A 16,377-nucleotide genomic window follows, 5' to 3' on the forward strand; every position below is an offset into this window, starting at 1 on the left:
GCGTGATCCATACAACATTGCATTTAATGTTTCACTCTTTTGTCAACTACCTCGAGCCTTGCTTTTCCTGCTTTAACTGACTTTGCCTTTAATAGCTTCTAACGTTCCTTTTGTCAGTCAGCGTAGCCTGCCATCTTGTACTTGCTTCTGATCTGATCTTTGTAGATATAACATTTGAATATATCAGAGTCATAACGGCTTGGTGTAGAGCATCTTCTTGTCTTATGACCTTGAAGTGCTTCTAGCGTGATACCATGAGAACTTCAGTGCTTCTGCTTCTGATCTCAAGTTCTTCTGATGCTTCAATAGACCATGTTCTGATTCTGCTTGACCATCTTTTGATGTCTTGCTAGAGCATGTTCTGATGTTGCATGCTGAACCTTCTGAGTCAGTGCTTCTTGCGCTGATTTTGTGCATACTCTTTATATATATCCTGAAATGGAAATTGCATAGGATTAGAGTACCACATTGTCTCAAGCAAAATTCGTATACGTTGTTATCATCAAAACTAAGAATATTGATCAGAACAATTCTTGTTCTAACAGAGCTTTCTCAGAAAATACCTCTTCAGAGTCTGAGTCTGATTCTGATGTAGATTCTGATCCATCATCAATAGTGGCCATGAGCGTAATGTTTGCCTGCTCATCTTCAGAGTATGATTCCGATTCTGATGAATCTGAATCGTCCCAAGTTGCCATAAGGCCTTTCTTCTTTTGAAACTTTTTCTTGGGTTTCTCCCTATGAAGCTTTGGACACTCACTCTTGTAATGACCTGGCTCCTTGCATTCAAAGCACGTGACATTCTTTTTGTCAGATCTTCTGATTCCAAAAGATTCTCCTCTTTCAGGCTTTTTGGAACTTCTGAAGTTCTTGAACTTCCTTTGTTTTCTCTTCCAGAGTTGGTTTACCCTTCTAGAGATCACAGACAATTCATCATCTTCTTCTTATTCTGACTCTTCAGAATCTTCTTCTTCAGCCTGAAAAGCGTTAGTGCATTTTTTATTCAAAGATTTTAACGCAATGGACTTACCTTTCTTTTGGGGTTCATTAGCATCCAGCTCTATTTCATGACTCCTCAAAGCGCTGATCAGCTCTTCCAAAGAGACTTCATTCAGATTCTTTCTTATCTTGAATGTAGTTACCATTGGGCCTCATATTTTGGGAAAGCTTCTGATGATCTTCTTGACATGATCAACCTTTGTATATCCCTTGTCAAGCACTCTTAATCTAGCAGTTAGAGTTTGAAATCTTGAGAACATTGTTTCAATGTTTTCATCATCCTCCATCTTGAAGGCTTCATACTTCTGGATTAAAGCAAGAGCTTTAGTCACCTTGACTTGGGCATTTCCTTCGTGAGTCATCTTCAAGGATTCAAAGATGTCATGGGCAGTTTCTCTGTTTGATATATTCTCATATTCAGCATGAGAAATAGCATTAAGCAGAATAGTCCTAGACTTGTGATGATTTTTGAATTGTTTCTTTTGATCATCACTCATTTCTTGTCTTGACATCTTTGCTCCACTAGTATTTACTGGATGTTTGTAACCATCCACAAGCAAGTCCCACTCATTTCCAATCTATCTTTCCAGTATTCAAAATTTTCACCATCAAATACTGGTGGTCTAGAATATCCATTTCCATTTCCATTGTTGTGTTGATCATTTGAAGTAGATGTAGAAGTGGATGTAACAATATCAGCCATAGCGTTTTTCTCTTCCTGAATCTTTTTCTAACACGGTTAAGTGCTTGCACCTAGAACAGGCGCTCTGATGCCAATTTAAGGATAGAAAAACACTTAGAAAGGGGGGGTTTGAATAAGTGTGACTTTAAAAACTCTTAAGATTAACACAATTATTTTTATCCTGATTCGTTGTTAACGAAACTACTCCAGTCCACCCCCTTCGAGTGATTTACCTCAACTGAGGATTTAATCCACTAATCAATCTTGATTACAATGGTTATCCACTTAGAAACACTCTAAGTCTTCTAGAGTATACTGATCACACCTTGATCACTCTAGGAAATCACCACTTAGAAACTTCTAAGTCTTCTAGAGTCTACTGATCACACTGATCACTCCAGGAACCTTTTACAAATCAATGTAAAATAAATGTTTACAAGAGTATTCAAATGCTTCTTAGAAAGCTATAAACAAAACTTTGATATTTCTGTTAAGTTCTAAGCTTAACTCTCACTAAAATATTACAAGTGAAGTGAGGTTGAAGATGAAGTTCGTGAGTAATGAACTCAGCAGTGTTTTAGTATATTGCAAGAGTTGTTCATTTTGCTTCTGATCAGATGTTTGTAGATACAACCATTGGGAGCATTTAATGCGTTGCATGTTCCGTACAGCTCTGCATTTAATATTTCACTCTTTTCTCAACTACCTCGAGCCTTGCTTTTGCTGCTTTTACTGACTTTGCCTTTTGTAGCTTCTATTGTTCCTTTTGTCAGTCAGCGTAGCCTGTCATCTTGTACTTGCTTCTGATTCTGATGTTTGTAGATACAACGTTTGAGTAATCAGAGTCAAACAGCTTGGTGCAGAGCATCTTCTTGTCTTCTGACTTTGAAGTGCTTGAGCGTGATACCATAAGAACTTCAGTGCTTCTACTTCTGATCTCATGTTCTTCTGATGCTTCATAGACAATGTTCTGATTCTGCTTGACCATCTTCTGATGTCTTGCGAGAGCATGTTTTGATGTTACAATCTTGAACCTTCTGAGTCAGTGCTTCTAGTGCTGAATTGTGCACACTCTTTATATATTTTCTGAAATGGAAAATGTAAAGGATTAGAGTACCACATTATCTTATACAAAATTCATATACATTGTTATCATCAAAACAAGAATATTGATCAGAACAAATCTTGTTCTAACAAGTGAGTCCACATATCCTATGGGTCCACTCGGCTCTACAGGGTACATGCAACCAAAACCGAATCCACCATTGATCTGGGGTTTATCCTCATATCCGGTACAAGCACGGAGCAAACAAGTGGTTCATCCACCTTAGGATTCATCATATTGTAAGCATACTAATAATGCAAAGAAACACATATGTAGACTCATACTCATGTACGGGGAATCTAAAAGTAGTAACAACCGGTCTACCTAGGCTGCACCACACACCCTCGGTGAGTAACCAACTGTCTCCAAAGAGACTCGCACAAAACCATCGCTAGGTAAAACGGATGCATCCTACATGGAGTCCATCCGTGACGAGTTACAACTATGACATTACCTATGTAGCGTTATGGTCCCGTCATCACCCATACGCAATATGGTTTCCGCAAGTGCGAAGACGTCTAATTGACTGCACAAGCCCACCGGGCGAAAGCCTAATGATGTATCATACGTGGCATCATTAGAGGAGAGTTACTTAGTGCATCTCCTAATTTGCATCACTAATATAATATACCAATCACGCCAAGTTTGTACCGCCAAGTGAGACACGCCTCGAAGACTCTCACAAGCACACTGCAATGGTAGCTCAGGTGTGTGAGTCGTACCAAGAATACCGATATGTATCGCCAAGTGGGAGACACCGTTTATAGGACCTTGTCGCCCTCGGTTTTTTACCATACCTCTCGTGAGAGATATACGAACTGACTCTTCTTTTGCTTTTGTGTTTTTGAAAATCAGAGAGTCGCCACCGACTTTTATTTTATCCAATTAAGGAAAGGTTTATAAAAGAAACAGAAAAAAGACCTTTAAGAGATTTTGGGTAAGGGGGTAGGTTATACAAAGGGAAGGTGTTAGCACCCTTTGTATCCATGGTTATCGATGGGCTCTTAATTGCTTAGCTCACTTGTTTTGAATCATTTGTATTGCCTTGAAATGCTTGTATGTGGTTTTAAAATACCTTTGTAAATTAACTTTGTAATGATCCTTGTGCGGATGTATACAAAGTGTTTTACCTTTCGAAAGATGTTTTTGAAAAAAGAATGTTAACTTCGTAATGATCCTTGTTTGGATATATACCAAGTATTGTCTTTTTTGAAAGTTTTATTTTGAAAAACAATGATATATGAGACATTTGTTGTTTTGATTTGAGCAAGCAATTAGGAGATCTACCCTAAGTTTATAAGGTCTTTTCCTATTTCCTTTAGAAAATTCTCCTTTTACCGGATGTAAACAAAAGTTTGATTTTGCATTTGAAACAGTAGAATTTGATTTTGAAATGAGTAACAGAGGGATTACCCTAAGAGGTGCAAGTGTGATTGTGTTTTGATTCAAATATTTTTATCTTTGAAGTTAGTGATCTAACGCTTAAGTTTTTATCTTTGACATACACGCAGTTTTATATGTACAGAAATTAAAATGCGGAATGTAAAATGCGGAAAGTAAATCTACGCTATTACATCGATGGTGCGAGAAATGTAAACTACGATATTTACATGATTTTGACAACCTATACACTTTATCTAGGAATTTAAATTGCAATAAGATAAAAGAAATATTTTTGGATTTTTTGTATGGTTGATTTTGACAACCTAAAAATCAAGTTTAAAATATGTTCACATTGATTGTTAATTAATTTTAAAATAAAACTAATTTTTTTTATTTTTTGAAGTTGTTTTTGAAATCATTAAGTTAAATAACATATAATTATGCAAATAATTAAAACTTAAAGAGAAAATTATTCTAAATATGTACAAAATTAGTCTATAATATGTAAACTAAATTTAATAAAAAAGAACAAATTTTTTCTGATTTTTTGATTGGTTGAAATAATTAAAAAGCAAATATATAAATATATACTAATTAATTAAACAAAATATTTTAATTATTAAGAAAAATAAAATATTTTTATGTCAAAAAATAATAGATTATTTTATAAGCTTAAAAATATTTTTATTCTATTTTTTTGATTTTTTAAACTATTTTAAATTAATTTTGTAAAGAAAATAAAATAAAATGGAAAATATATAATTAATAATCTAGTGTGGTTGATAGGAAGGTCTATGGTAAGGATGAGCATATCATGAGCGTTGGATTGAGTGACAAGTTGATCTGATGGTGACTGGATTGAAGGCACATGGCACGTACAGGACCTGCAAGGCATAGGATCAGAAATTTTAAATTAAAAAAACGCGCGCGCGCTGGCCACTCAGGTGAGGACACCTCATCATCTTCAACCTCTCGCCACAACTTTTAACAGCGTTTTTGCCAAAAAACGCTGTAATAGGTGAGCTCAAACCTGCAAAATAGCGAATAGGGGTAAACTCATGCAAAAATCTTTCGCGACCTATGCAATCAACTAGCCTTGATCCACTGAGTTCAAATATGCCATTAGTTTTGTCTAATTTTGCCTCTAGCTAAAAACCCCAAAATAGAGTTCAAGAACCCTAAAATGGTATCTTCATGGATACGTGACCAAACTTCAATTAACTATCCAGAAACGATCAGAACAATAAACCAAACTCAAATATATGATTACATCGTGTTAAATATGCATGTATGATTATATTTTGGTAGGTTTATGTTTGAGCAAACCGTGAGCTTTAGATGCGTGTTTTTTGAGGTTTTGCTTGCTGAAAACGATTGGGATAGATTCAGGGATGTTTGAGGAACGTGTTTGAGTATTTAGTTTGGGATGAATTGAGCTTAAAATTAAAATTCGAATTTCAATTTTTTCCAATATTTCAAGTTGTTTACAAGAGTGATACAAGCAAGAGTATGGTTCTGATTTTGTGTCTCTTGATTAATGAAGTGATCTACTTCATTTATAGGCCATATAAGTACTTAAAAACTAAGCTACCAAGCATTGATGTTTCTTTGAATCTTTGAATTTTATAATAGATAAAGCTTTGAATTCAAGCAACCATGGTTTGATTTTCTTCACCCTCTTGCTCTAGGCCTGCTGTACCTTCATGCTGCAGAGCTTTGAATGATTCTTGGTGACTCATGCTTAAGATCAAAGCTACATAACATTATCCTTCACCATTTCTTTTTTCAATTTAATTTTAAATGAAATAAAATTAAACCAAAAAAAGAAATAAAATGTTATGGGCCTTAGGTTGGTCGTGGGAGGCCCTTAGCATTGTTAGAAGCATGTTTGGATCATGGAAACTTGGCCCCTTTTGAAAAAAAAAACACTTTTGATCAATGTTGATTTCATGCATTTTCCCAAAAAATAGCCAACTTCAACAAGGCATAAATCCCTCAATTTTTATCATATGAAGGAGTTCTTGTACTTTTTAGAAACCTCAAGATGTCCTCTACAAGCCACTTTGGGAACTTTTTTTCATTTGGAGAAGTTATCTTGATGTTATGGCTCTTAACAAAAAAACACTTTTTGTTGACTTTGAAAATGACCTGTAATGTCTGAGCTCATATTTTTCAAATGGTGAATCCAACGACCATGGTACCAATTGCATTTTAAAGATAATTGAATTTCCTTCAAAAAAAACTTTGGTTGGAATTTTATGAATGAACGAGGAGAGAGTTATGGCCGGTCAAAGTTCAGTTGACTTTTTAGGAGAAAACCCTAATTTTGAAACTTAGGGTTTTGTTGATTTTTGATCTTTCCTTGATGAATTATGATCAACCAATGATCAAATGATTAATCTTTTGACAAAATATGGATGTTGAGAAATAATTTCATTTTTGACTGTTTGTTGACTTTTCGGTCAAACTGGTCGTCTGTTGACTGTTTGAGTTGTTGACTGTGCGTCTGAGCGAATTGAAATTTGAAAATTTGTATGGTGGTACTTTGAGATATATGGAGGTCCATGAAATCCATTTGGGGTCTAAAAAAACTTGTTCTCCTGAAAAAACAAAAACCCTAGTTAGGGACTGTTCGCGTAGGAGACAATTAAGCGTACCTGGTTTTTGTGCAGTGCCGAGTCTCTGCTAATCATGTGATATTCAGAAGACTTCTAGAACAAAAATCTTGGAATTTTGAAATGCAAAAGATTGATTTGATTGATGGTACAAAACACGGAGAATTGCACTGTCAGCGGGTTTGACTGTCAACTGACTGTTCAGGCATTAACGTAGCAGTTAAAGTGAAAATCCAACAGTCAAAGTTAATTTTTTTCTTTTTGTTTTTTGTTGTGTTAATGGTGAAAATATATTTACGTGAGTTTCTAGAAAAACACAGACATAATAAATAAATAATATATACTGTACGCGAACGAAATTATCGATAATAACCCTGAAAAATATTTAATGCACATAAAAATAAATATTTAACTGGCAGAAAACACACAAAATATTATCTGGTTAATTAAACTACAGTACGACAAATAGTACGACATTTAATACTGACAGTACAAATATTACATAATATAATGAACAGTACGACGAATAAACGGTACATTATTTGAAAACAAAAAATACGACAAACTTTAAAAATGACGATTAATAACCCATGCTATAAATAATAACATATAGATGATTGGGAGTGTAAACAACCCAGGTCCGCATTTTTCAGGACTATGCAGACAGAAAAAGGACATGATTACCACCACAACGGTGATGACCATAAGAAAACACGTATCCATCCGCTTCGCCATTTTTGCCGGGGAAGAAGAGAGAATGAATATGAAGTAGAAATTTGAGAGATGAGTAGAAATTTGATGTGAGAATTTATGGAAACAATGAGAGGTATTTATAGAGTGAAAAGAAGGATAGAGACGTTGGGGGGAATGAAGTGATTCCGTACAAAAAAGGAAAATTTGAGTGGTAGTAGGATTTGAAAGAAAGTGTATGGTAGGGTTTGAAAAGAGAGATATATAGAATAAAGTTAAGATTTGATTTTGAAAGAAAGAGATTTGAAAAGAAAGGAAAAGATTTTGAAAATAATAGAATATAGTACAAAAATTAGTGGGAAACAAAAATTAATAATAATTTACTCTTTACCAGTACAGTCTGAATCCCCGGACTTTGCGCTTGCAAAAAATTTAATTCTGTACCAATTGCGTCAGTACTAGTTATTTGCAAATAAATCTCAAATAAACAGCGTGTGTGAAGTGATAAACAGTAATTGGCGTTTGTGTAAGAATAAATTCAACAGCGAGCCAAAGTACCGTATAATAAAAAATTCTAAAAACCGAGTATTCATAAAATCAGGATATTTATGGAATAAAATCCAAGATTATACGAAACTCCCAATTTTTAGACAGAAGTCTGTTGCCTTCTTTTTGAAAAAAGATGCGGGCAAATTTTGGGGTATAACAGACCTCAAAAGCATATTGCAATGGTACCTTTGGAAACAATTCCATCAACAATGGTGCCTTACCACCTAGTAGTTTGTCCTACTTCTATTCTAGCATACCTCATATCGTACATTCACAATAGTACACACAATCCAAACATTTAACCCGAACAAACGAAAGAAAACAATTCATTGATCATCCATGGTACTATATGTATCATACAAGCATACATAATTCTTAACCATAATCATACTTGCATTTCCATTATCATACCTTACATATGTACATTCTATCTCATAAAGCATTAGTCAAGCACACTAAGATAGTCACATATCCTAGATAAAATGTATCATTGACATGTGTTCATACACATACATAATTATGTAAGAACCAATCAGGATTATACTTAGCATTTAGCTCTCACACAACTCTTAGGCAGCCTGTATCAATTGAGGAGGAGTTTGATTCCTATCATGGAACGAAACTGCACTCAAGGGAAGCTGATATAAAATTCTGCACAGTAGAGCTCGCTTAGCGGGCCCCTAGTGCGCTTTCCCAGGCGCAAAACAGAAAGCTTCGCTTTCGAAATCTCGCTTAGCGGGCTCGCGATTTCTACAATTCACTAACATACCTCTCTTAACGGCCCGAGCTCACTTAGGGAGATCGCGGTTATGCAGAAAAAATGCAGAACGCACCAGTTCTACAAAGGGGTACTCTTACCCTTTCAAACCACCTGCATGTAGAGATTATTGGCACATACAATACGTTGTTATCACATACTACCAGCAATTAACACCAAAAACATGTTCGAGCATCAGATTACATTGATTATCACTCAAAATCCCTAAATCCCAAATATACCCAAACAAGTTAAACCCCAAGTTCTATCTATGAACTCACCTTAATTAAGATGTAGAAGCTAGAATCGAGCAAGAGAGACACAAAATCAAGGTTTGGAGGTTTTCTTGAGTGCATGCAACCTTGAATGGTGAAAATGGATTCTCTCCCTTTCCCTTCTATTTCCACGCTTCCTCCTTTCCTTCCTTCTATTTCCATTTTCTGATTTTTGCAAGGAATAAGAGTGAATAACACTAAACAAGTGCTTAGTCTCATTTAAAGGGTGAAAAGTCTATAATACCCTCTATTACCACTAATTGACTAATGACTCACAACAAGCACCTTAGTGTAATGTGTATTATATTCCTCCAATTTCTATATCAATGCAAATTAATATTATTATTGGATGGATATAACACCGGGTATTACATTCTCCCCCTCTTAAATAGAGTTTGTCCTCGAATTCAAACTTACCAAAACAAGTGAGGGTAGAATTCCCGTATCTCTAATTCAAATTCCCATGTAGCTTCCTTAGGACGCGATTCATCCCACAATACTTTCACAAGGGGTATCTCCTTACTCCATAGTGACTTGCTAGCATGCTCCAAGATACGGAAAGGTTATGGATCAAAAGAAAGATTTGGTTCTACTACGACAGAATCCGGAAGAATAAGATGAAAGCATCAGGCACGAACTTCCGAAGCTGAGATACATGAAACACGTCGTGTAGTCCGGATAGTGAAGGTGTTAAAGCTAGCTGGTAGGCCACTTCACCTACACGACTCACGATTTGATAAGGTCCCACGTATCTTGGACTGAGTTTATGCATTTTGAATGATCCTTCCAATCTCAATCTCGGGGTAACCTTCAAATGCACGTGATACCCTACCTCAAATTCCAAAGGTCGCCTTTGCTTGTCCGCATAATTCTTCTGTCGGTCTTGGGCTTTCTTAAGGTTATCTTGGATTACCTTGACCTTCTATGTAGACTCTTATATGATCTCCGATCCAAGAATTATTTTCTCACTTTTGACATGTCCTCTTTCTCCACATTCAAAGCATTTAACCTTCCTTGTTGATGCTTCCTCTTTAATGATCTCCTTTTTCCTTTCTTTTCTTAGAAATTTTTCAAACTTTTTGATAAACTCATTATCTTCTTCACTAGTGGATTCATCCTCTTGATTGTTATCATGATGTTTGACTCTTGTCTTTAAGGCAATGTCTTTTGAATCTTTTATTTGAATTTCATGCGTTTCAAGTCTTCCGAGTTCTGTTTCATATTCTTGAAGTTTACCGAACAAGGTTGCAGAAGTCATCTTTGATAGATTCTTTTTCTCGGATATCGTCGTTACTTTCGGTTGCCATTCTCTTGTTAAAGATCTAAGCACCTTTAGATTTTGTTCCTCGGTAGAGACTTTCTTTCCAAGAGCACTCAAATGATTTATTAAGTGAATGAATCTTTTTTGTAAATTAAGGATTGATTCTCTGGGCTGCATTCTGAATAATTCATATTCTTGACTTAAAGTATTTAAACGAGATCTCTTAACTTCAACAGTTCCTTCATGAGTTTCGACTAAAGTATCCCATATTTCTTTTATTGTTGTGCATGCCAAGACACGAAAGAATTCATCCATACTAAGTGCACCTTGAAGAAGATTGATTGTTTTTTTTATCATAGTGGACCTTTTTCTTATCATCATCATTCCATGAAACTTTAAACTTTGTTGATTCAACGCCATCGACAACAGTTGTAGGAACAAAGGGAGAATTTTGGACTGCTTCCCATACTTCTTCTCCTTGTGCTTCTAAGTGAGCCTTCACTCGGATTTTCCAAAAGTCAAAGTATTCACCACAAAACAATGGAGGCTTGTTGTTACTACCACCATCTTTGAAAACATGATTTTGATTTGCGGAAGCCATTTTGGATCTTTAGGAACAAGTTACCTATAACTTGCTCTAATGCCAATTGTAAGTTTAAGAGTGCGCCTAAGAGGGGGAGTGAATTAGGACTTTGAATGTTTATCAGTTTTTAGAAACAAGTTGTTCTTATTTTTATTTTTTTTGGTTTGGTGCAAGAGTTTAGAAATGTGTTACTTTCTTTTCTAGTTATGATTTGGAAAGCGGTAAATACGGAAAATTAAGGAACACAATAATGTATACTGGTTCCCCTCACAACTCGAGAGTACTCCAGTCCCCTTTCAACACGAAAGAGATTTCACTATTGTTAGATATTTGTACAAGCCTAATTCCAAGACTTATCCTACAATCTTCTAACACCCAAACCACCAAGAACGATCATCTTGGATTTATCAAGTTGAAATGAGAACAATCCTCTCACTTTCAACTTTTTGTTTCCAACAATCTTGAAAACAAGGAATATACTTCACACAATCTTAATTCCAACAATCCTGGAAAAATAAGATGTGATACAAACAAGAATGTTTTAATAAATAAATTTTTAGTATATAAATCCTATGAAGGATTTATTCTCTTTCAAATATAAAACTCAAGAACAATATACTCTCTTAAGTGCTCAAGATACTTTATGAATATGATATGAAAAATATGACTCAAAAGTATCACTTGATGAAATTTTTGTTATGTGAAAATATGCAGAGAGTTTTTCTGTTAAATTGTTTGAAAAAGGTTATTTTAATATATGAAAACCAAAACAATTTATAGTGGAGTGATACCTTTTCAAATATCATGGCAAAGGTTGGAGAAAAATTGAGTAATTAAATACAAGTGTTGCCATGAAAAGATGTTTCTCAAAAGGTGCATGAAAATACTAATTTTTAAAATACTGAAGGCATGCAATCGATTGCACTAAAGCTACAATCGATTTCAGCTATGCAACGTTAAAAAAAAATTGAAAAATATAACTATGTCAATCAATTGACATAAAGATGCAATCGATTGCATCATTTCCAGAAGCTATTTCTTGCATATTTTCAAAGGGTTACAATCGATTGTTAAAATGAATCAACCGATTGCATCAATGTAAAAAAGTGAAAATATGTGCTGGCTTAGTGTGCTGCAATCGATTGCTCATATATGCAATGGATTGCACTTTTGAAAACTTTGAAATCTTTCTAAGTTAAAATCATGAATCATGCAAGTCTTCAACTTTTTAACCAAGACTATCAATCTAATTTCAAAATATATTTTTCACATGTTATATGCATGAATTAAAATGATTGAGCACTAAGATTGTATGTGTTAAGAATTTCATATACCTTGAAACTTGATCATAAAGCTTGAACAAATTCATGCATCTTTTTTCCTTCTTCTTTGATATATGTGCATGGTCTTGAGAGTTTTAAAGTTGTCTTCATCAAAACACAATGTTGGAGAAGTTTGACTTCACACTTAATATTCACATGGTATCCAAGCCCACTCATGACCTATTTCTCTCTCATATATACACTCCATAAGATCGGAATAAGGGGAGGACGAAAATTAGTTAAGAACATTAGGGCTTCAAGGTTGAAAAGTTTCAAGAAACTAGGGCGCAAGAGAACTTCTTCCATAGCAAGTTTCAGCCATCCACAACCATCCAAATCTCTTCCTGAGACCTCAAAGAGTGAGTACTGACTGAGAAACAAGCGCTGCAATACCCGAAACTTAGCATATCACGATTATCTTAATCATTCATATTGAATTTTTATATGTTTATTGTTGTTGCGTTTTAACAAGATTTGATGATTCTAACGTGTTCCTGAGAGTAATTAGTACAGGTTTAACGCACCACATGTGAGTTTAAGGACGTAAACCATGACCTACCATTGATGGGGTTCAAGGTCATGAAGTCTCAAGATCCCTTGCTACAATGCGTTTCAAACCAAGAGGATGATGCCGTTGAACTCGTAGCATTCCAATTAGTGGATTTGGGTTATTTTCTTGTTCGTTTTGGTTCGATTTTGCAGGTTTTCGAAAAAACCTCTCGCCAGAGAAGTTGAAGATCTGCCGGCGCTGGGAAATTTAGGGCGGAATGTGAAAATATATTAAGACCGGTGCGTATTATTAACACCAATTGCAGCCATCACAGTTGGCAAAAGGCGAGTTATGACTAAGTGCAAGGGCCTGGGTTTGAACCCTACCCTTGACACTTTATTTTTTTAACAATTGATTGTTGTATCTTGTTCACAGATCTGACGCATTCATCTCACGTATGACTATGATGCGCCCTCGATCCTGGCCCTTGGTTCTCCGTTGAAGATAGGTCGGAAGGATTACACGCGTGCCTACCATGGGACGTTGGAGCTCCACTACACCAGATCACACGCGCTGACTTGGTTTGAAATTCAAAAATGAAACATGGGTTGCAACATAGTCTGATGGTTGCGAATGAATGACGGCTAGTTCTCCCAGCGCAGATGGCCAACGCATTTCTTGCAACCTTCAGGTCCTCAGTTCAAGCCTGGTTGGGACCTTTTTTGCTTTACTTCCTGATTTTCCACATGTTTTCACTTTTTTAACTTATTTTCTCTTATTTTCTTTCAATAATTAATTAATTAGTTAATAGTTATTAGGTTAATCACATAACTTAAAATAGTTAGCATAATTAATTAGATTAATAACCTTAGAAATTAGGATTAATTATTTAATCAGCCTAATTCTTGTTTTCTTAATTTAATTAGTTAATTTAAGAATAAATAATTTAGGTTTAGTTTTAATTTAACTTTAATTTCCATTAATTAATTAACATGAGAATTAGGATTTCTCGATTCACCCGACTTTAGACTAACTTATACTTAATTAATTTGATTTTCACACTTTCCCCTAACATCTTTTCTAATTCTTCCAACTATTGACTTTTATCCCGATTTTTTACTTTCGCGCTTATAATTTTGTAACTGTTTACTGGTTGTAACCTAATTTCCCGCACATTTACATTTCGCACTCCCCCGGTTTTTTGGTTATTTACCCCCCATCCGAAGCCTTGTAGTAGCATAGATTTATTTTCTCGCACTTTACTTTTTCAGCAATTTATTTTCTGTAAATATATTAACTGCTAGTAATTAGGATTGTATGTCAAGACTAACAATTGAACGCTAGCCCACTAATTCAAGATTAAAATAATCGAATTTAACACACTGCGCACACACTCACCTTTAGGGTAACTCCTCTTGTTGCCTTCGGTTAAATGGTCAAGTCCCTCGAACGTGAGGGTACTTTAGCAAATGATGCCTACGATTTAAATCATCATCGTCCCTCCGATAAAAGATCATAGTCCCTTCGAGTTACCTACAATTAAAATGATCTTGTCCCTCGAAGTTGCCTTCAATTAAATGATGATCGTCCCTTCGAAATGCTAAGGTATCCTTACATGTTGCCTTCGATGACCATACGATGTCCCTTAACGTCCAATGAAAGGACTTCCCACTAACTAATGGTGTGGATAGTCTCTTTCCCTTAACAAAAGAAAAAGAACAAGAAAGACCAACTTAGGGTAGGTAACTCTTAAGTGCTTTCTCACATCAAATTCAAACAAAATACTTTTCACACCTAGATTTTCAAAATAAATCTTTCAAGACAAATACTTTGTATATATTCGAATGATGAATCGTTACAAAGTCAAGTTCTTTACAAACTGTTTTTCTAAACACACACGACACTTTTCAAACAATTCAAATAAAAAGTGAGCTAAGAAATTAAGAGCCCATGGATAACCATGGATACAAAGGGTGATTACACCTTGCCTTTGTATAACCTACCCCCCGAACTCAATATCTTTCAAAAAGGTCTTTCCTGTTCTTTTTGCCTTTCCAAAATTGGATAAAATAAAAGTCGGTGGCGGCTCTTGCTCACCGTAACATTGTTTGCGATATAACAAAACAAAAGTCAGTTTTTCCACCGTATTACAACTTCATACGATCAATTTGGATCTGGAATTAGCAACACAGGTGCAGAAGTCAACTTCTTCTTAAGCTTCTGGAAACTTTGTTCACACTCGGGGTTCCATTCAAAAGCAACTTCCTTCCGGGTAAGTTTCGTCAATGGTAATGCCAATTTAGAAAATACCATGATGAACCTTCGGTAGTAACCAGCCAGTCCCAAGAAACTTTAGACTTTTGTTACGTTCTTCGGTCGGTCCCAATTGACTAATGCTTCTACCTTTGAAGGGTCTACCGTTACACCTCCCCCATAAATGACGTGACCAAGGAAACTTAGTTCCGATAGCCAAAACTCACATTTGTTGAACTTTGCGTACAACTGTTTCTCTCGAAGTATAGTCAACACAATATGGAAATGCTCTTCGTTTTCTTCGGAAGTTCGAGAATAAATCAGAATGTCATCGATGAATATCACCAAAAACTGATCCAGATACTATCAGAATATTCGGTTCATGTAGTCCAAAAAGACAGCCAGAACATTAGTCACCCCGAACGGCATAACTAAAAACTCATAATGACCATACTGGGTTCTGAATGCAGTCTTGGGTACATCTGAGATCTTTACCCGAATCTGATGATATCCTAACCTGAGATCAATCTTCAAGAACACATTGCCTCCTTTCAACTGATCTAGGAGGTCATTGATCCGCGGAAAAGGATATTTTTTCTTTATGGTAACCTTATTTAGCTGACGGTAATCAATGCACAACCGCATACTTCCGTCTTTCTTCTTCACCAAAAGAACATGAGCTCCCCACGGAGAAACGCTGGGTTGAATGAAATGCTTAGCTAATAGTTCCTCTAGTTGGCTTTTCAATTCCCTAAGCTCGATCAGAGACATTCTATACGGAGTTATGGAAACTGGAGCGGTACCGGGGATAAGATCAATCGAGAATTCCGCTTCTCTTTCTGGAGGAAGAGAAGTGATATCCTCAAGAAACACGTTGGGGAAATCACACACTACATGAATATCGGACATATCCATCCTTACGTAAGGTTCCTTGGAGAGAACCAAAAGAAAGGATCTTTCGTATGCAAAGAAATAATTAACCATGCTAACCGTATCTTCAATCAACTTGGCAATTGCATCATTGGGAGCAGTCTCTACTGCAGGAATGAATATAGCCTTTTATTTGCATCCGATGTATACTGAATTAGGAGACAACCAGACCATCCCAAGAATTATATCAATCCTCTTGAAGGATAAACAAATCAGGTCAATCGGAAAGTCACAACCATTAAAAGATGCAAAACAGACTTTACAAACTAGCCGAGCTTCTACCGTATCATCCGTAGCCGAGGAAATGACCATAAGACTGGGTAATGGAGTAGCTTCTAAACCAAGTCGGTAAACACACTCGGTAGAGATAAAATAATGCGTAGCTCCGCAATCAACTAAAACGCAAAAAGGCTGATTGTTTACTTAACACGTACCCGCTATAAGATTGTTGTTTCATTTCGCCATCTTTGCATCCAAGGTATA

The sequence above is a fragment of the Vicia villosa genome, linkage group LG3 (assembly GCF_029867415.1).
Source record: "Vicia villosa cultivar HV-30 ecotype Madison, WI linkage group LG3, Vvil1.0, whole genome shotgun sequence".
Taxonomy (NCBI): domain Eukaryota; kingdom Viridiplantae; phylum Streptophyta; class Magnoliopsida; order Fabales; family Fabaceae; genus Vicia; species Vicia villosa.